The sequence below is a fragment of the Schistocerca cancellata genome, chromosome 3 (genome assembly GCF_023864275.1).
Source record: "Schistocerca cancellata isolate TAMUIC-IGC-003103 chromosome 3, iqSchCanc2.1, whole genome shotgun sequence".
NCBI lineage: Eukaryota > Metazoa > Arthropoda > Insecta > Orthoptera > Acrididae > Schistocerca > Schistocerca cancellata.
Window position 1 is genome coordinate 230,061,974 of NC_064628.1, and position 23,508 is coordinate 230,085,481.

Here is a 23,508-nt window from a genome sequence, read left to right on the forward strand (position 1 = left end):
CAAGCTTTTGGAGCCAGTGGCTCCTTCTTCTGGCAAAAGGGTTCAAGGGGAGGGAAGAAGGGTGAAGGAAAAGGACTGGTGAGGTTTAGGAAAAGGGGTAGAGTTCAGGAAACCCCTCCGAGTCAGGGGAGACTTACAGGATGGGATGTGAAGGAAAGACTTTACGTTTTCAAAAATTGATTATTTTCACTGACATAAAATATGTAGTTAGTATCATCCACCCCCTAAGTCGATATAACAATGTTCTCCTCCTCAAAACTTGTTGTAATATATAACTAACTTCTTTGTATGAAGTGTGTCGCATCTGCTAGACTGATAGGTGGTGTAATATATATATACGTCCATTTGAAGTCGGAGATCTTGAATAACTGCACAATATTCAAGGATGTGCCAAACCGCTAATATTTCTCCACAGGTGCACTGCAGGGGTTGTTCTTGTCATAACAGTAATCAACAAATTATTTTGGTATGCCAAATTCTGAAGTAGCATAAGGAAATACCTTCCCTTACTAATCTGCATAGTGACGTGTGCCAGACCTTAGTGATTCATAGACTATTGGATGGTGTACTATATTGCCACGTCTTCTACAAGTGGTGTCTTATATGTACGCGTAACTCAGCACTTGGAATATCTAGTTGAATGTTTCCCGCCACTGCTTCTTTGGCCAGTTTTCCAGTCGGCTCATTACACAAAACGCCAACATTACTTGTCATCGAGAGAAAAACAATGAATATTCCTGTTTGTCATGTACAGCAGATACCAATGGATGTTTTGGACAGCCTTTGTCTGTTGTTTTAAAACACTCAAGGAGTCGCTGTATAAACAAAAATTCTGTCAAGGGGAAGTCGATATGCTTTGCAGAGCTCTATGTATAGCTACTAACTTACTAGTATATACTGCATTCTTTTGCTAAGGAATGTTATTCTTGATTTAAGTTGTGTACATATGCATCGCCAACTTGTTTGGAGCCATCTGCTTAGAGGAGATTAAAATGAGGATACTTTTGGATGAATGAATAAAATGCACATTGATAAAAAGTGGGAGTAGTATTCTCTTTGGCAGCACACCTTAAGCTCATCATCACTGTTGGTTAGGGAACATACCTTGGCTTTCAAGACAGAGTATTGCAGCAGGTAATCGGAGGAAGTTGAAGTTCATGTCTGTCCAGTCATACTGCTGCCAGTTAACCTGTTACAAGAGGGTTGACGAGTAACAGGGTTATGGGATTGTGAAATAAAATGAGATGACAGGGGTGGTAGGGCATTTGATTAATCACGATTGCATCATTCAATAAATGTTGTTGGCATTATATTTTCTGCTGTGGTACTCCAGCTTCCACAATGAGCTATGGACTAGACCCGTTCAAAGAGCTCCAGCTGCCAAATGAATTACATTGTGGTGAACAGGATTTAATATTTCTAGGATGGATGGTGCTACTGACGTATAAACAATGCTTCCATAGTCCAAAGAGGGTAAAATGAGTTCTTTATAAAATGTTAATAAAACTGTTTGCTTTGACCCTAGGAGCTATTAGTGACGAATTGGAGAGTATTTAGTTTCTCCATGCAAGAAGTCTTGAGTTGTCATATATGTGGTAACCATATAAATTTATTATCAAAAATTATGGCACTTAAAACTCACCCTTGTGGGTCGTCATTTTCCTGCACATATAGGTTACTACGTGCCAAACCCACTGTCTCCAAACAGTCTATGATTTAAAAAAAAAAAAATCTCTATGAAGACTAGTAAATTTGCTGAAAAAATCCACTTATGCAGAGTTCCCACATTATATCATATGCTTTGTGTAAGTCAATAAATACTGTGACCATATGTCGTTGGTTAACAAAGGCCTCTCGAATCACAAACTCCAATCATATGAGATGATCTGTGGTGGATCAAGATCTCCGAAAGCCGCAATAGAATTGGGAAAAAAGATTTCTAGATTCCAAACACCAGTAAGTACATGCATTAACCATCACTTCTAATAATCTTCCCAAGTTACTTGTTAGGTTGACTGATTTGAACCTGTTCCTATGTCCTCATTTCGATACAGATATTGTGGTCATCTCTCTCTCTCCATTGCAAGGGAAATTCGCCCTCTTGCCATAATTTGTCAAAAACGTTTAGACTAGAGTTTTTACTATTCTGACCAATATTTTGAAGTATTTGATTATGGATCTTGCCTCATCCTGCGGACATATCTCTACATTGTTTAAAGTGTTATGGATTCCCAGGTCGTAAAGGGTGCATTGTAGGTTGCCAATGAGGTAGAAAGTTAAAGTATTACATTCTGTTAAAAGTCAACACTGAGTGGAATTAGGATGGTAATTCTTAAATGCTGACATTTCTGCATAATATACAGTATAGCTAAAAGGTCAGCAATGTCAGAGAAACTGGCATTCATTTCCCTTTATCAACAATTCCCTGGATTCTATTAGTGTCCTGAAATCCATTAATCCACAGTAATTTGGACCACATCTGTGATGTTGGGGTACCTGCTGTCACAGAAAAAACATTTCACTCCCAACTTTCTTTCTTCTTTGTTTTACTAAGCAACAGGCTTTTGCCCTTGCTGTTTTGAATAAAACTACATTTTCAGTAGAGGGATGTCGCCTATGTAGAGTTCTTCCATGGAATCTGCGATCTCTTTGCACTACCATGGAAAAGTTTCCATCTAGAAATATCTGAAGAGAATGGTATTATTGTTCTCAGCTTGGATGATCGTGTCTGTTGCATCATGTTCTATTTCATTGATCCTCTTCTTTGTATTAATTGTTCTGCACTTTAACTGTGAAAGAATTTCAATTGGCTCTTTGCAGTGATGAACATGGTCAACATTGGTTGTGATGTAAATCTAGGACCAATACAACAATCGGGTAATAGTAATGTTTGCAAACATTGTCATGAACATTCCACTGGATCACAAGTGCGAGGTTAGGACTGCATATTGTCAACTCTATTGCAGAACAGGAGCCATAAGCAGTGCTGAAATGTGTTGGGAGCTCCCAAATTTATCATGCAGGGATTGAGGTCTGAGAATAGTCTTTCTAGTTGTTGCCTTTTACTATTTGTTATCTCACTGCCCCATAAGTGATTATGGGCATTAAAATCTCCAAATAAAATGAAAGGTGAGGGGGTAACCATTTAATTACATCTTCCATCTCTCTGTAGGAAATTTCTCGGTCAAAGGAAATGTAGATATTACAGATTGTCATAATTATGATCAATTGTATTCTAATGGCTATTAATTCGAGTGTAGTATTTACAGGTACTTGTTCACTGGATGTGTTTGATTTGACCACTGTACAAACAACTCTGGATGCTCGTTCCATGTTTATTCTATTTTCACTTCATGCATTATACCCTCCAGAAATCCAAAGATGGTCTTCTAATCATCTTGATTCTTGTGAAATGCAATATGTATTATGCGATAGTTTGTGATTAATTTTCAAATTTCTTTAAATTGGTGATACTGTAATAGTCATTGCCATTCCATTGTTAAATCGCAGTGAAGATGGCGTGATCAGAAACAATGAGAGTGATGGTATGCTTTGACCTACACAATGTTCCAATGGCTCCTGTGGGGTTGGCGTAGTTTCCATAGATTCTTTTGGTGTCAAGGAGTGTTCGGGTTAAAAAAAGAACACATGAATTAGTTCTCTGTCTTTTATCTGGGTAAGAAGAACCACTGACTAGTATTTGACTGTATGTCAGTTATATTTTGGGACGAAGAAGCTGTGGAGTGGGTCTTCCTCTCTCTTTCAGTTGGAAGGACATGAAATGTCTTCTGCAGCATCTGCTGGGAGGCTTCTGCTGGCTCTGTAAGACTGTAAGTCAAAAGTAGTGAAAGTCTCCATTGCACATATTTTTCTGTATTGTTTGAAGGTTCTTGGTTTATATACGTAGTAGATTAGATGTTTTTGAGGTGGTGGGGGAAGGGGAGGTGGTGTAATGGATGTGATTTTTGCATAATCATATTTTTTCCGTGGCTCTGGATATGACAGGTACTTCATCATGTTATATTCTTGGATTTTCTTTACTAATTACTGGGCAAACTGGTGAATGTGGGGCATGGTGTTACTTACAACTTACTTTAAAAGGTGGTTGTGCACAAGAACAACCTTTATGAAGTGATCTTCCACAGCTTCCACACTGTAAGTCTGCTGTGCAGCAGGATGACATGTGTTCAAAATATAAGCAACAAGCACATTTCATTGGCAGTGGGACATAAGGTTTCGCATTACCTCTCTACAGTATGACCTTATCTTTCTCTGGGGGGGACATATCCTTCAAAAGTTGAGATGAAAGAGGGAAACATTCCACGTGGGAAAAATATATCTAAAAACAAAGAAGATGTGACTTACCAAACGAAAGCGCTGGCAGGTTGATAGACACACAAACAAACACAAACATACACACAACAATCAAGCTTTCGCAACCAACGGTTGCTTCATCAGGAAAGAGGGAAGGAGAGGGAAAGACGAAAGGATGTGGGATTTAAGGGAAAGGGTAAGGAGTCATTCCAATCCCGGAAGCGGAAAGACTTACCTTAGGGGGAAAAAAGGACAGGTATACACTCGCATACACACACACATCCATCCGCACATACACAGACACAAGCAGACATTGTGTCTATCAACGTGCCAGCACTTTCGTTTGGTAAGTCACATCTTCCATATTTCCCATGTGGAATGTTTCCCTCTATTATATATATATATATATATATATATATATATATATATATATATGCACACTTTCATCTTAACTTTTGAAGGATATGTCCTCCCAGAGAAAGATATATATCTTTTGGATCTTTTCGGACCAGTCTGACATAATGTACACCTCACCATGCTAGACTAGCTCCTTGTCTGTATGGCGTCTAATGTCTCTGTGAAAGTTAATTCCTTGTACCATATTCAAAGTTTTGGGTGGACTAATAGTCACTGGTCTATCATCCAGTCTTTCACATGCCTGAAGTGCATGAGACTGTGCAGCAAAGGGGGCTTTAATCAACAGCAATGCATGTTGCACTTTTTCCAATGCATCTACTTTTCCACATTTATCTTTATTTGTTCCACGAAAAATAATGGCTTCATCATTTTAAGTCTGTCCATCTGGTCCAGTACACACCAGGTACTGAAAAAACTGTTACGTTCCCAGTCACTTGGTTTGTCCCTCTTAAAGACTTGGCAACCAGAGAAAGTGGTTGTGTGTGTATGAGCTGCGTTTTTGTGTGTGTGTGTGTGTGTGTGTGTGTGTGTGTGTGTGTGTGTGTGTGTGTGTGTGTGATCTTTTTATTGTGCCTGTTTGCGACTCAACATCTTCGCTAGATGGTGAGTAACAATTTATCTTTTTCATAATATTGTCATTACTCGATCCTGAATTTTCAATTGTTTAATTTCCATTTTGTGTTGTAAAGTACTTTGATTGATGAACAATGTGTACCAGTTGAGTGAAGCAAACTAAATGTCTTAACTGTTTTCTGGAAGGTCATCTGTGTTAAATACTAAGCGGCAAATGGATTTATTTATGTGTGAAGAATTGATTTAGATTATTGTTGCAAATGGAAGAAATCCAATTTCCTTCCAATGAATTAATGATGTCCAAGGATCCATGGTACAGGCAAATAACTAGATAGCAATCTGTAATTCTCCAGTACACATGGAAACGAAGTGTTCATATACGTATCATAGTCCAGATTCACAACTGACAAACTGTTCTGTTTAATCACTGTCTACGGGCTAAGGATGAAAGTTTTGGCAACTTCAGCAGCGTTATGTCAAGTGTAAATTACATAAATAATTAATGACAGATCAACAGGATGAAGTTTTCCATACTAATTCTTGGTACATGCTGTGATAGGTGGACTAGCGTTTTATACTCCCGGACCTTTCTCTCTTTCCTAAACCTGGAGCACACTGGTGATAAAGGAGGTCAGTATAGACACATAGATGGGCTAATGTGAGCAGTTTAAGCAAACAAATTATCAAATAGTCTTCTCTAACAATGAAACCCAAGTAGTAGAAAGTTTTTAAGTTCTTGGAATTACAGATAGATTACAAGCTTAATTGGAAAAACCCCTGCCTAGAATTAATGAAGCACCTATATTCATCAATATTGGCAGTATGCACAATCATTTTTTTTCTTTTAACTCATCTTACAAGGACAGTATTATCACATTACAGAGGTGTATTACAAGAATTGTATTTAATGTTAGTTCTTTGTTGCTACCAATAGCTCTTTTTTCTCATAAAATTATGAAAAGTATGACTAAAAAGGGACCAAAAACAACCTCTTTGAACATTGTGGCAGATACAAACTATGCAACAGATCAAGATTCGAACCTGTGACTTCGCCTTCCATGGAAAAGTGCCGTAACAACTAAGCTATCCCATTCATGACTCACTACCTAATCTCACAACTTCACTTCCACCAGTGCCTATTCTCCCAAATTCCAACCCCCACAGAAATTCTCCTGCACATTTGTGGAACTATCACTTCTGGAAGAAAAGATATTGCAGAGAAATGGCTAAGCCAAAGTCTCAGGGATTGCTCCCCCTTTTTCTCTTTCTTTTGTCAAACCCAAACGTACAATTTTTTTTACTGCCAATCAGAATCATACAGTACTACATAACATGAAAAGAAGTACTCCCATTTTTCAAAATATTTTTCTGTAAAAAGTGTTGCACAGCGTTGATTTATGTAAAAACAGTGTCACGAAACCACCAAAAGCTGCTGTAATGTTTATCTGCCAACAGACAACCATTTTCAGTCAAGTGACCATCTTCAAGTCGCAGATTAATATTACGTCAGGTTACAGAAAGATTCCTTGATGTCAAACGTATAATAATTAGACCTACATCAGATGCTAGATGCTGCAGCTAATAATAATTATGAACAAAACCGATCACCCGCCAGTGACAACACAATACAGCATTTTTGGTGGTTATGTAATGCTCTTCTTTTAAATTCAACATTTCATTTTAATAGGACTTATAAACACCTGAAAACTCTGTCACACATTAAACCATTTCCATTACCATGTTCTCACATACTGGTCTCATAGTACTTTTGTGCACTCTGCTTGGAAACAAAATTTGTAATTAAGTGAACTAACTGTGTGTTCTAATGAGCTTGAACCTTCCCTTCGTACTGAGTGATGCTTTCATGATGAACTAATTGGTACTAGGATACCCACAGTCTTCAAAACATAAAATGGGAGTTCACACTGATGAAGGAGTTACAGTCTTGCAACAAAAAAACCTATATCCAGAAGCTGGTCCACCTGGTAGCATAATGTTCGCAACGATTTCATTTAACTCACAAGTAGATCTATAAGCTCTCAAGTCAACATTAACAGTCATTATGTAGATACATTATGTATGGGGGGGGGGGGGGGGCAGGTGGCCTCAGCACTGGAATTTGTTGGTGATAAGTAATTGTTCTTTTGGGTCTATTCTTCTCGAGTTGCGATGTTTTGTGTGTTTATGGTGTACTGATTGTGCTTTAATTCATGTAAGGACTTTTGATTTTAGGGTTTTTGAGGTGGTCTTGATTTTATTTTTCGTAGTTGAAGGTATTGGTGTTTTGGGATTGTCATCTATGGCCTTGACCTATATAGGTCAAGGGAAATGTCAGAGTCTATTTTCGTAGTTTTAGTTGTAGGCGTTGGTGTTGGTGTTTTGGTATCGTTTGTTTCAATGACAAATTAAATGTCTTAAAATACTAGAATATAACTTATGCAGATTCCATCCCTTGCAATAAAAATTAAAACAGCAATCAAGGCCTACCTGGTGCTTGGGAGCCTCTTAAGCTGGAACCACAGTGCTGACTTTTTGAGTATATTCCTTTCCTTCGCTGCTTAATTTTTTCCTTTCACTTTGAGCTCTACCTTCACCCCTCTTCCTCTGTTTTGGTGCAGTTTTCTTTTATATTTTTCAATATTGTGTATTATGTTTCTGTAATAATTTCTTTGGCAGTGTCCTATTATTGCAAACAAACTACAGAGCTACTTCAGTTGTTGACAATTCACACAGGTTCACGCCAAGGCAATAACAGAGAACAGAGGGCACATGACTTGTTATTTGAACATCAATGTTGGTGTTAGGCTCAAGAGCCGTCGTGTGACAGCTGTAAATACTGTTTCACGCTGTTCTGGTGCTTGTATCAGAATATATGTTATTGGCGTTGGCAGTTACAGTGGAATTTCACCTAGAACTCAAATTTTCATTTTTTGGCAATTGACCCATTATTCACTTACATGCCACAATTATTCTAATTTTATCCTCATGATTTCTGTATGAGTGACATGCAGGATGTTGTATTATATCCCTAGAGCAATCATTTAAAGCTGGTTCTTGAAACTTTGTTAATAGACTTGCTCAGGATAGTTTACATCTGTCTTCAAGAGTCTGTCATTTCAGTTCTTTCAGTATCTCTGTGCCACTCTCCCATGGATTAAACAAACCTGTGACTAGTCATGTTGTCCTTCTCTGTATACGTTTAATATCCCCAGTTAGTCCCATCTGGTATGGGTCCCACACTCTTGAGCAATATTCTACAATGAGTTGCATGAGTGATTTGTAAGCACTCTACTTGTTGACTTTTCCAGTATTCTACCAATAAACCGAAACTACTATATGCTTTACCCACGACTGAACCTATGTCATCATTCCATTTCATATCCCTTCAAAGTGTTATAGCCCAGTATTTATATGAGTTGGCCTATTCCAACAGTGACTCATTCAAATTATAGTTATAGGATACTACGTTTTTTTCAATCTGTGAAGTGCACAGTTTTACATTTTTGAACATTTAGAGCAAGTTGCCAATCTCTGCACTATCTTAAAATCTTATTAAGATGTGACTGAATATTTATCCAGCTTCTTTCAGATGGTACTTCAGGGATTACAGAAATGTCAGAGTCCACCCATCTGCTTTGATCCACATCATCAATATGGCAGAAATGGCCATTTTAAGCATCTCCAATATGGCACCTATGACATCACTAAATACACAAGACAATAAACAGGGAAATACACATAAATAAGACATTAACATCTCCCTCCAAAAATACAGTCAAACTACCGGGACAACCATGGGGAATTGGGGGCTTTAGTGTGGGGACAAGCTAAATAAAACAGTAAAAAACGCCATGATCCAAAATCACACAAAATGATGGTGGGGGGGGGGGGGGAGATAAATTACAACACTCCGCTACACCAACAAAAGCTACAGGAATTGGACACTTCCCTTAACCTATATAGCTCAACCGCAACTGTCGATGACACAAAAACAACACCTACTACTACGAAAATTGACCTCAAATTTTGTATGGACAAAAATCATCATTCTGATTATGAGGTTATAGTTAACTACTCGAATGAAATCATTAACTTACCAGCAAATACTTAGGCATGTTGATTTAAACATATTACATATGCTGCTTCACTCTTTCAGGTCTCCTGTAAATGTCAGTTTAAATGCAGGCACCTTTCATATGACCAGAAACTTAAGTTGTTTAAGGAATTCTGCTCACTAAATGATACAGTAAAGCAAAATAACTATGCAATGTCTCACATACATGTTGGCAAAGGAAGAGGCGAAGGTCAAAAAATATATAATGATAGTAACGAAACTGCTCAGCTGTCTACTGAAGAAGGTGCAGGACAACTGGTCATACCCAAGAAGTAAAACTTAACTGTGTTACACATTGCCTGATGGTGAGGGAGATGTAATAAGGTATATAAAGGAACATTTATTGAGGTTCTCACTTTGACCAAAAGAAGAGTTCAGACATTAACACAGTTGAAGCAGAGTGGTGTGATTGTGTATGATTAAAAGTGAGGAAATAAGACAAAACAGTCTGGAAAGATACAGAAGAAGATGAAAAGCTGGTTGTTGTTCATATTAACGCCATACCAAGACAAGAAAGCCACTATTTAAGGGAAAAATCGGGTGATGCACAATACTTAAGTGAAGACCTGATTGTTTATCAATTATTTAAGGAATTTCAAAGGCAACATCACATACCGCTTCTATGCAAAAGCTTTTAAAGACAAATTCCTCAAGCTAAAATGTCATCATTTGTCCAGTAACCCATGTTCTACATGTGACCTTAGAGCCAAAATGAGATGTGATCACAATAATAAAGACAATAAACTGCAGCTAGAACGCCATCACTGAAAAGCATAGAAAGCTATGGATTCCATGAAAGCTGACACAATCAAGAGTTAAGGGTTTAACTCTGAAGTATGTACAGCTGCAATGGATTTGCAAAAAGTGATTTCTCTTCCTTCATTAAGACACAGTGAAACGTACTATTTGTAACAGTTCTCAAATTACAACTTTTGCATTAATGCTGGTGATAATCAAACTGGTCACATGTTTCTTTGGCATGGGGCCATATGTGGCAGGAGTGGGAATGATATTGCTTCCTATGTGCACAAAGCTTTTACTTTGATACTTACTTGTAAAAATAAACTAATAATGTGGAGCGACAACTGCTGTGGGCAGAACAAAAAGAAGATGATGTTTCTGTGGGTTTACCTTACAGCAAAGGGTTACTTTACGGAAATAGAACACAAGCTTTTGGTGAAAAGACACTTTTATGTCCTGTGATCATGATTTTGCTCGCATTGAGAAACAAAAGAGGCTAACTGTGTGTGAAGTTCCAAAAGATTTAGTTTGCCTCATCACTGAAGCTACACACACAACACCATTCATAGTGACTATTGTGCAAGAAACAGATTTTTACGACTTTAAGTCAGCTGCTGAAAATTATATGAATCTCACCAATGTGCATATTTCAAAAGCACACTGGATCAGACTGACTGCTGAACAGCCTGGGGTACTGCAAGTTCAGTCAACTCTCAGTGAAATTGAAGAGTTCAAGGAATACTACATCTTGAAGAGAAACGTGAAGCCTTCTGATCTTCAACACATGCAGCTGGAAACACTACACCATGAATGAAGGCTGTCTGAAGAAAAGAGAAGGGATTTAGCTATTAAAGTGATACCATTGGATAGTTATTTATGTTAAACCCTTTGCAAACAGGACGTTTCATTTTCTTTACATTTTGTATCTTTTGTTCTCAAATCCATTAACATAGAATAAAAACACATATGTGACAAAAAATCTGTATAGTTTTAGTGTTTGTGTAGTGATCCCCAACTTTTATAGGCCCACTGCTTTTGTTCCAGTGCTATACACATTTTGTTGATTATCTCTAAATCAATTTTTTGGCACTTGGCCCATTATTTATTTACAAGCCACAATTACTACATGCACAGAGGCATAAAAAAATCATTCTTTCCATGCTCCACACTTAACTGGAACAGGAAGAAACCCTAATAACTAGTAATATAGATGTACCCCCTGCCAAAATGCATCTCAGGGTGGTTTGCAGAGTACACATGTAGCTGTAAAAATGTAGCTTCCAAAGAGTCATCTGTTATATTTTCCATACCAAGCGTCTGTTAGGCGAGTCTGTCCTTTCCCGGGAAATCACCAAATTTGTGAAAATTGAAGAAAGTCTGTCATTTTGTTAGTCTTACAATCACTCTTTAATGGAAACACAAATAGTCAACACACTTTTCTCTCCTGTGACCCAGTCAGAAGACATTTCAAAGACAATCTTTCCCACAGAATAACCGTAAAACACAGTTAGCAGAATTCAACAACTGCATATTGGTACAGGAGACAAATTTTGTGAATCTTTGCATGCCTATTTACAACTGAACCCTCAGTTTTAGACATAGGAGTTCAACCCAAACACTGTTTATAAAACTGCTTAAAATGAATATGGAGACTTCTCCTTTTGGAGGAATGTGGTACTTTAAAGTACTGATTAATGATAAAAACATCAAAATTTATGAGGTTGGCATTTCTTTTGGAGACAATTATTTTTTTAATTTTAATAATAAAAAAGGTGGGATAACCACCACAAAAGAACTTTGGCAAGTATTTCTAGACTGATCATATCCGATGAGAAAATTGTTATCTTTCACATAAAATAAAAAGCAACAAAAAAACTCTTGAACTGAGATTTTGCCAAAAACCACACATCATAAATGTCACTGAGGGGTCATCTTTGGTGTCCTGTGTATGGTCAGGAACTTTCTGAGGGGGAAAAAACATGTAAGTCTGCAGGTTTCATGGTAGTTGATAGTAAAATCTTCTGACTCGTTAGGCCATATTAGCTTTTGCTTCTAATTTCATTGGGGATATTTTTCAGGATTCCACTGGTGTCTCTGGAGGGCTGAACAACACCAGTCACAGAAATGTGAAGATCAGTGTAAGGAGACAAAAACCAAGAATGAGCAGAAAGAGCACTAGATACTGACAACAGAGCAAGACTGTTTGTTCAGTAAACCTGAAAACATTGTAGTGCTTTGCCGAACACTGTGAGGTATTTAGCATCCATACAGCTCGTTATCTGTTTTTGGTGTGGTGCAGCACTTCATTCTTGACAGATAAATCATTTTGGAAGTGATACACAGTACGCATTCCTCTGCAGACATAATTTAGATCCCCAAGGATGTCACTCTCTTTACACTGATCATTTCTTTCACTTTTTTTTGTGATGGACATATGGTCTTTATTTACATAGTTTTGCAGAACATAGGGGGGGGGGGGGGGTTACATGGGAGGGTGGGACCCTTCCAAGCAAAGGAATGATGTTCCTTGTGGTTCTGTTTTTGGTGAGACTGTCTTCACAATAAATTACAGTATGGTACAGCATCCAAAGTAAAGCACTCTGTACAATGCTGTTTATGTTCCTCTTGCAGTCTTAAAATGTCTACATCACAAGGACCAATTCACGACGCTCACAGAATGGACAGTAGTCAATGTTTGAAGATCTTAGCCAAAGAAGATGGTATGTAATAATTTCAACACTTCTAATTACATTGAAATCTGCGTGAACTGTAAATCAATAAAAGCATTCTCAGTTTCAACCCTTTAGTGAGGTTTATGGACTCTCTCTTCAAAGATAAGTTAATATCGTTGCTGCATCTGAGAGACAGCTACAGACAAGAAGGTTCAGTGATAACAACACATTGCAACACCGCAATCTTTGTGCAATTTGAACTTGACTATGGAAATGTTTTTAATGACCCCCAACGTCATCTAGATGTTAAAAGCCGGCTGGAGTGGCAAAGCGGTTCTAGGCGCTACAGTCTGGAACCGCGAGACCAGTACGGTCACAGGTTCGAATTCTGCCTTGGGCATGGATGTGTGTGATGTCCTTAGGTTAGTTAGGTTTAAGTAGTTCTAAGTGACTGAAGACCTCACAAGTTAAGTCCCATAGTACTGTTACTTGCAGTTGAGAATTATTCCACATGGTGGATTGAGTGTACAATGTTTTATCTCCACTTACATCACTACCACTATCATACTGATGGATGTTCCCCAGTGAAACAAAATTTTATAAATTTGCGAAGCCACAGCACAATTTGCGATTTGTGCAACACAGAATCTGATGGAAAAAAATAAAACATGTAGTATTAACATATGCTGAACAATTACTTTTGATCGTATGATTCCAGAAATCTGTGATATGTTGGAGTAACTAAACTCTGAATGAAGCAAATGATGGCAAATGGGATATGAGACATGCACACGATGCCTGAGTAGCCTACATCAGTATTAAAAATATTTTGGTTGGAAAACATATGGGGCAAAGAGAGACTGAAGAGACGACAGAGAGAGAGAGAGAGAGAGAGAGAGAGAGAGAGAGAGAGAGAGAGGCTCTTACTGACAACTGCTTTCATACGCATCACAAATAGCTATGTTTAGCCAAGATTCAAATCACTCTTGCTGGAGAGGATGCACTGCAACAAAACAGGCTAATCTTTCGACCTGTCAGTCGCGTACCGATTGAAAATAACCAAATCTTTTCGAGTGAAAACAACCCAAGATCTAACAGGTTATGCAATACTAAGGTGAATTAATTCCAAAAGAATTTTTTAAAGTTAAAATTCGTGAGGTACTAATACAATATGGGCAGGACTAAAGATTTATGAATCATGCGCAAATAACCAGTTGCCATTCATAAGTGAATTCAACATGCTGGGAGAGCACAGGCAAACGCGTAAAATTCCGCACGGACGAAATGAAAGCCATTAATTACTGTTTAATCTGTCTGTACTTACCATTAGGTGTAATCGGAGACGAAATATCTATCGTTCGGACCTGTAATTTTAGATGCAAGGTTCCTGATCTCAAACACGAATAACATTTAAATTTTTCGGTGTTTCGTCAAAATTCATATAATTAGGGTGAATACTGTTATTTGCATTCCGATGCAATACGTTGTCACAGTGAATCAATGCAGACAACAACCAAGAACTGTAACAGGTGTAAACACGTTAGAGTAAACAAACACTGCACAAAACTATCACTTCTCTCATATACCACGAAAGATCCGCCATCATCCAAAATTCGGCTGGCATTTGTTTTGACACAAGCTTCTGTGTTCGATAGTTGTTCGGAAAAATGTTACATAGTATCGTTATAATTGATTGTAATTTCTACTTCAGTAGGGTACTTCACTTTGAAGGGATAATATGTTAAAGTTTGGTATCATTTCAGGATTTTTCCACTTCACTTCACAGGTTCTAATTTTCGTTCCAGATTGTTCCGTTTTGTCATTTTAATTAAGTACGGTACAGTAAGTAATTAATTTTAAATATCATTTCGACTGTAACGAGCTCACTTCATTTCAACTGCTTTCTTCGTTTACCTCTAATTTTTGGCTAATATTCTTACATTCGTTTCTTTTACACTTCTTTGCTGTATCGTATAAACGTATATTTCTTTTTTTATTTCCTCTGAAAACCCGGTGTGCTTAACGTTGCTGCTAGTCTTACTGCACACCCTCGATCTTAATGCCTTCAAATGTGGCCGCAACTTTTTGCCTCATTTCTTTACTAATGTGAACAAAGTTACTTGTTTTCTTACTTAGAAAACAGACTATCTTTCAGATCAACCCCAGGAGCGCAATCATGTCATTTGTTCTTTTATAAGGTTTCCATAGTACTTTCACAGTTTCATAGAGATAAGCTTCCAATGACTTCCTGGTTTTAAATTTCATTTTCTTTCGTGGGCTCCCAAATTTTCCTCAGGACCACTGTTTCACTTCGAGATTCTCAGCGAGATTCTCCACAGTAAAATAGAAACTACTCTGTATCCGCCCGAAGTGAGGGCTCTTGGGAAAAACGAGAGTCACTGGGCTCTGGTAATGCAAACTGTTCGTATGTGTTTATGTTGTGTGAAGCAGTATTCAGTAAAGTAGTTATTGTTCACTATGCGGTTTGTTCGCTCGTCATTTGTTCCCCAATTCTCTAAGACGTCCGTAATTACGGTGGCGATCCCGAGTCAGCAGATACTTCACAACAACGAATGCGTAACATTGGGCCTAAAAATGTTCAAATGGACTTAATATCTGAGGTCATCAGTCCCCTAGACTTAGAACTACTTAAACCTAACTGACCTAAGGACATCACACACATCCATGCAGACAGGAATCGAATCTGTGACCGTAGCAGCAGCACGGTCCTTGACTGAAGCGCTTAGAACCGCTCGGCTGCAAAGGCCGATATTGGGCCTCAGTGTATGGCTTTCAAATACTGGAAGTTGTCACTCAGGACGCAGACTCAAATGACGGATTGCACACCATTCTCATTCCATCACTACAGGACGAAAAAAACTGGAGGAGACCAACAAACTACACAGACTGTGGAGGTTTCAGCAGACCAAGTAATAGGCAACTCTCGTGCAGTGTGGGAGCAAACATGTCAAATTGTGCCACATACAATCAAATCTTCTATAAGATGTCGCATGTGGAACACTGTCAACATCAGGCTGTTTCATTACTAGACCTAACTGCATCAGAACATAACCTGCTTGCATCGCAACATACCACTCAATTGTTCAAACCATGCTCCAATTTTACTGCCGCACTGTTTATAGCCACACAGACGAGAAAGATGTGTACCTGGTTACTACTGATCTGCAAGTATCACAAAAACTTTCATCTTCCAAACCAGGCAAAATGATAACTTTCCAACAAGTGTTCAGTGGCAAGCGGCTGAAATAAGGAAGCATTCCTAAATTACCAGCGTTCTAGCCAACCAACCTCAGACTTGATTACAAATTGTCGAATTAATTCTACATAGTTGCAGAATAACAGGTGGTACTGAAAAGTTCATAGCAGTGCTGAACGATTTGGCAGAGCATTCCCATCTTATCCCCATCTACATCAAACAATTTTGATATAATGAAAAAGGCTTTATTGTTACATTTGTCAAAGGGCCCTGAACGCCTAATACAAGGTCTTGTACAAAGAAGAAATCGGGGACAGAACGACATCTTTGCTATGGCAGCACTTTTAGAAAGCTATACCATCCAACAGTTTTTTCTGATGACAGTTCATGGAGAGTGTGGCTACTGAATCTTCCACCTTCACTACATGCCACACTTACTTCAAAGAAGCTGGAACCCACAGAAGTGAAATTGAACTTGGGTTACAGAATCCACACAGTATCTCAGCTACATTATGAGACAGCTTTATGCACCTAATATTTTCGCTATGTTACACAGTCAGCGATGTTTGTATAAAAAGGAGGTTGTGGCTCGGTGAAATATGAGTCGGCCTTGCAGTGGGATCACAACAAAGCACACCATGAAAATTACCTTCATGACTAGTACGTTGATATCTTCAGAAGTTTGGTGTAACAGTGCAAATATATTTCACCTTGTAATTCCAAATGCCAGCAACAACAACCCACTACAGGAGTGCTGGGCAGCTTAAGGCACGATGTCAGAACTGTACAAGATGCAGATGACCAAATAAACCTTACACTCTATCAGCCTATGGACCCCACGATTTTCGTGTTGGATCAAGAAGTATCAGGCTTTAGATTCCTGGTTGACTCCACTTCAGCAGTTAGCACAGTGCCATGGGAGCAAGCTCGTTTGGAGTGCAATTCAAAGAAAACCATTCTACATGCTATTAATGACACACCTGTTCGTCATTGTGGTGTAACACATTTGATGGTGGATTTCACCTCAGCAGTTGTCGCACGATGAAAAGATAAGAGAAGTACTAACCTCACTGATGCAGCATGCTAAGGCAAGAAACAGATACTACACTAGTACTATTAAGGGAAAGCAGGAATTCAAGGTAGGCAAGCAAGTGCTATTAAGGTACATACCATGATTCTTCTGCTCTAAAGCTGCACAAGTACTGCATACTGGTGCATACCTATTGCAGAACCCAAAAACAAATAGAATCATTTGGCTTTACGCTCATTGGGACTCAAGAGTATTTCATTCTAAGCAGTAAACGTATATCTATAAGTAATGAGTAAGTATACTGTACATTTATCAAACACATATACCTCTCGGTACTACTGCAAGGAAATTATGAAGCATAAGAAATTTTATTTCAGCTGATCCAGCCAGCAGCAGGAGAAGAAAGAAGAAATTTCGACTTACGCTGAACATACGTAAACAACATCAGCCTAAATTTTAATGTAAATGTTATGATGACATTTAATAAGTGTGATGAAAATATTTTCGAGACAATATAATTGACTAACTGTAGTGATGGTCAAGGACTATTCATCACTGATTTACGTGTACACAAAACCACTTGACAACAAAACACTGTCACCTAGGAACGGATCAGATGCACTTCATACTGCATAACATATGTTTAAGTGAAACAAAGGCCAAATACACACTCCACACACACTCATAACACGAGAATTCGGTTGGTTTGATTTTAGTGTGTTGCTTTAGATGTATGTCCATTAGTATATGTGGGCTTGGCCTTATTTGCTGATGTACCCAGATGTTGTGTCTAATCTTTCCAATTTCTGGTGACATCATTGCCGAATGCAAAATTTGGTTCAGAAATCTGTAATGTCTGTAAGATTATGTAGATACTTGTATTCCATATAAAGGCAAAATGCAATGTAATTATGTGTGATTATCTAAACTGATGTAAAGCAAAATTTAATACATTGGTATGTAAATGTGATCAGAATTTGTACTATGTATCACAATATGTAAAACCACATGTTTTATGTGAAAGAGACTGCTTAAATACATTCTACATACATCGCAAATACCTGTAACCGTGATGAAGTATGTATGTGTGCACAATTGTTAAAACTATTCCTCATATATCTCTATGACAATGATTGCGATGAAACATTTATGTAAAAACTTCTTAACAAACATTCTTTGTACGTCGCCAGTGGAACCGCACGACCGCTACGGTCGCAGGTTCGAATCCTCCCTCGGGCATGTGTGTGTGTGATGTCCTTAGGTTAGTTAGGTTTAAGTAGTTCTAAGTACTAGGGGACTGATGACCTCAGAAGTTAAGTCCCATAGTGCTCAGAGCCATTTGAGCCATTTTATGTCGCCAGATAAACTGTAAGCGCGATGGAACTGAGCATGTGAAGTGCAATAACATATGTAGTGCATTGGATAATGACATTTACCATGATGCAACTGTGCAAAATAACATTAGATTAGATTAGATTAGATTTACTTTCATTCCAATTGATCCGTAGTGAGTAGGTCCTCCAGGATGTAGAACATGTCAGAAAAACAATAATACATGACAAATATTTACAACTGAAACAAATAAGCTAATGTACCTTCCACAGGTCCCAAGTGGAATGATCGTTATTTTTTTTAATGAACACTATATGGAGAATCATTTTACAAACATTAATGCACTGAATTTCAAATATTTTATTTATTTATAGGGTAATAAACATGTACTATAAATACTATAATAATAATTTACAATGAACACATTATTGCACTGAAATTGTGCAGAAGTTATATACATATATAAATATAATATATTTGTCCAATGAATACCCGTTTATCATCTGCATTTCTTCTTGGTGTAGCACTTTTAATGGGCAGTAGTGTATATATATAGGGTGTTACAAAAAGGTACAGCCAAACTTTCAGGAAACATTCCTCACACACAAATAAAGAAAAGATGTTATGTGGACATGTGTCCGGAAACGCTTACTTTCCATGTTAGAGCTCATTTTATTACTTCTCTTCCAATCACATAAACCACGGAATGGAAGCACACAGCAACAGGACGTACCAGCGTGATACCAGCGTGACTTCAAACACTTTGTTACAGGAAATGTTCAAAATGTCCTCCGTTAGCGAGGACACATACAACTACCCTCCATCACATGGAATCCCTGATGCGCTGATGCAGCCCTGGAGAATGGCGTATTGTATCACAGCCATCCACAATATGAGCATGAAGAGTCTCTACATTTGGTACCGGGGTTGTTTAGACAAGAGCTTTCAAATGCCCCCATAAATTAAAATCAAGAGGGTTGAGGTCAGGAGAGCGTGGAGGCCATGGAATTGGTCCACCTCTACCAATCCATTGGTCACCATATCTGTTGTTGAGAAGCATACGAACACTTCGACTGAAATGTGCAGGAGCTCCATCGTGCATGAACCACATGTTGTGTCATACTTGTAAAGGCACATGTTCTAGCAGCACAGGTAGAGTATCCCATATGAAATCATGATAACGTGCTCCATTCAGCGTAGGTGGAAGAAACTAAAATTAGGTCTAACATGGAAATTAAGCGTTTCTTTTCTTTATTTGTGTATGAGGAATGTTTTCTGAAAGTTTGGCTGTACCTTTTTTGTAACACCCTGTATATACAGGGTGGTCCATTGATCGTCACCAGGCCAAATATCTCACGAAATGAGCGTCAAACGAAAAAACTACAAAGAATGAAACTTGTCTAGCTTGAAGGGGGAAACCAGATGGCGATATGGCTGGCCTGCTGGATGGCGCTGCCATAGGTCAAACGGATATCAACTGCGTTTTTTAAATAGGAACCCCCATTTCTTATTACATATTCGTGTAGTACCTAAAGAAATATGAATGTTTTAGTTGAACCTCTTTTTTCGCTTTGTGATAGATGGCGCTGTAAAAGTCACAAACATATGGCTCACAATTTTAGACGAGCAGTTGGTAACAGGGAGGTTTTTTAAATTGAAATACAGAACGTAGGTATGTTTGAACACCTTATTTCGGTTGTTCCAATGTGATACATGTACCTTTGTGAACTTATTATTTCTGAGAACGCTTGCTGTTATAGTGTGATTACCTGTAAATACCACATTAATGCAATAAATGCTCAAAATGATGTCCGTCACCCTCAATGCATCTGGCAATACGTGTAACTACATTCCTCTCAACAGCGAGTAGTTCGTCTTTCGTAATGTTCGCACATGCATTGACAATGCGCTGACGCATGTTGTAGGAGTTGTCGGTGGATCACAATAGATAATATACTACAACTTTCCTCACATAAAGAAATCCGGGGATGTCAGATCTGGGAAACGTGCTTACATGGTACGGCGCTTTGACGACCAATCCACCTGTCATGAAATATGCTATTCAGTACCGCTTCAACCGTGTGCTATGTGCCGGACATCCATCATGTTGGAAGCACATCGCCATTCTATCATGAGTGAAACATCTTGTAGTAAAACATCGGTAGATCATTATGTAGGAAATCAGCATACATTGCACCATTTAGATTGCCATCAATAAAATGGTGGCCAATTGTCCTTCCTCCCATAATGCCGCAACATACATTAACCCACCAAGGTCGCTGATGTTCCACTTGTCGCAGCCACCGTGGATTTTCCGTTGCCCAATAGTGCATATTATGCCAGTTTACGTTACCGCTGTTGATGAATGACGGTTCGTCGCTAAATAGAACGCATGCAAAAAATGTGTCATTGTCCCATAATTTCTCTTGTGCCCAGTGTCAGAACTGGACACGACGTTCAAAGTCGTCATCATGCAATTCCTGGTGAATAGAAATATGGTACGGTTGAAATCGATGTTGATGTAGCATTCTCAACACCGACGTTTTTTAGATTCCCGATTCTCACACAATTTGTCTGCTACTGATGTGCAGATTAGCAGCGACAGCAGCTAAATCACCTACTTGGGCATCATCATTTGTTGCAGGTCGTGGCTGACATTTCACATGTGGCTGGTCACTTCCTGTTTCCTTAAATAACGTAACTATCCGGCGAATGGTCCAGACACTTGGATGATGTCGTCCAGGATACCAAGCAGCATACACAGCACACACCTGTCGGGCATTTTGATCCCGATAGCGATACATCAACACGATATTGATCTTTTCCGCAATTGGTAAACGGTCCATTTTAACATGGGTAATGTATCACGAAGCAAATACCTTCCGCACTGGCAGAATGTTACGTGATACCATGTACTTATACGTTTGTGACTATTACAGCGCCATCTATCACAAAGCAAAAAAAGTGGTCCAACAAAAACATTCCTATTTCTTTACATATTACACGAATATGTAATAAATAATGGGGGTTCCTATTTTAAAAAAAAAAACGCAGTTGATATCCGTTTGACCTATAGCAGCGCCATCTAGCGGGCCAACCATAGTGCCATGTTGTTTCCCCCTTCAAGTTAGACAAGTTCCGCTCATTGTAGTTTATTCGTTTGATGCTTATTTCGTGAGGTATTTAGCCCCGTCACTATCAATGGACCACCCTGTAGATATATATATATATACAAATCAGTTGGTTCTACTGAGAAATTTATCAATGGAGTAGGAGTTGGCCACCAATAAATCCTTTAGGCTCCTCTTAAACTGAATTTCATTGGTTGTTAAGCTTTTTATGGCTACTGGCAAGTTATCGAAAATGTGTGTGCCTGAATAATGCACACCTTTTTGTACAAGAGTGAGTGACTTTAAATTCTTGTGAAGATTATTCTTATTTCTAGTATTGATTGCATGAATTGAGCTGTTGATTTGAAAAAGTGATATATTTTTAATGACAAATTTCATTATGGAATAAGTATATTGGGAACAGTAGTTAGTATCCCTAGTGCCCTAAACAGGCTTGTGCAGGATGTTCTTGAGTTCACACCACATAGAACTCTTACTACACGTTTTTGTGCCCTGAAAACTTTAGCTTTGCTTGATGAATTACCCTAAAAATAATCCCATATGACATTATGGAATGAAAGTAAGCATAGTATGCCAGCTTTTTCATTTTTATATCCCCTATGTCTGACACAATTCGCATTGGAAACAGAGATTTGTTAAGATGCTCAGCAGTTCTGTGGTGTGCTCCTCCCAGATGAATTTATTATCAAGCTGTAATCCCTAGAATTTAACACTGTCCACTTCTTTCATCTGCATATCATCGTATGTTAAGCATATATTCGTGGGACACTCCTTATAAGTTTCTAACTGCATGTAGTGTGTTGTTTCAAAGTTTAGTGACAAAGAATTGGCTAGGAACCAGTGATTAATGTCCACAAATATTTTATTAGCCGATCTTTCTAAGACTACACTTGATTTGCTATTTATTGCAATGTTTGTATCATCGGCAAACAAAATGGACTTGGCATCTGTTAATGTTACTGATGAAAGGACACACAAGAAAAAGTAAGGGCCCTAAAATGGAACCTTGTGGGACCACATATGTAATTAGTTCCCATTTGGATGATGCCTGATATCTTCATGCATGTCTCTTTCCTAATAACACCCTTTGTTTCCTGCCAGAGATACAAGGTTTGAAACATTTTGCAGCATTTCCTGTTACACCATAATATTCTAATTTACTTGAAAGGATACTGTGATTTACACAGTCAAATGGCTTTGACAGATCACAAAATTTACCAGTTGCCTGCAGTTTTTTGTCTAATGAATTAAGCACTTTTTCACTGTAAATGTAGATCGCCTTCTCAATATCAGAACCCTTTAGAAATCCGAACTGCGACTTTGACAATATGTTATTTGAGATAAAATGGTTATAAAGCCGATTGTACATTACTTTTTCTAAAATTTTTAGAGTGCTGGCAAAGTGAAATTGGATGGAAATTTGATGCTATTTCTTTATCTCCATTCTTATACAGTGGCTCAACTTCAGCATATTTCAACCATTCAGGAAATATTACACTGATAAACGACTGATTACACAGATGTTACTTAACTCAGAATCACATTCTTTAATCAACTTTGTTGATATTTCATCATACCCACTAGATGTTTTTGATTTTAAAGATTTTATGATGGGAAGTTTTTCTGCTGGTGTAGTGAGGGTCATATTCATATCATGAATGTCTGGTCTGAGCTATTCCATAGCAGCATCTACAGAACCTGACAACCCCATCTTTTCAGTAACAGTTATAAAATGTTTGTTAGAAAGTTCTGCAACACTATGCAAATCTGTCACCAATGTATCATTTACTCCTAATGCTATTTGTCCCTCTTCATGTCAGGTTCTACTGGTCTCCTCCTTCACTGTATCCCATATTGTCTTTATTTGGTTATCTGATAAGACTATCTTTTCCTTGTAATATATTTGCTTTGATGTCCTTATTACAGTCTTTAATATTTTGCAGTATTTCTTGTAATGTGCTATAACA

The 23,508-nt window shown here is 38.1% G+C and overlaps 1 protein-coding gene across 2 annotated transcripts in view; it reads right to left on the reverse strand.

The window, feature by feature from the left end:
- Positions 1–14,468, reverse strand: part of LOC126174861 (uncharacterized protein C2orf42 homolog) — a 231,343-nt gene extending 216,875 nt beyond the window's left edge. For both annotated transcript variants that reach the window (XM_049921260.1, XM_049921261.1), the window contains exon 1: positions 14,156–14,468. The gene's annotated coding sequence lies outside the window, so the exon portion shown is untranslated. The remainder of the gene's footprint in view (positions 1–14,155) is intronic.
- Between the last annotated feature and the right edge of the window lie 9,040 nt (positions 14,469–23,508).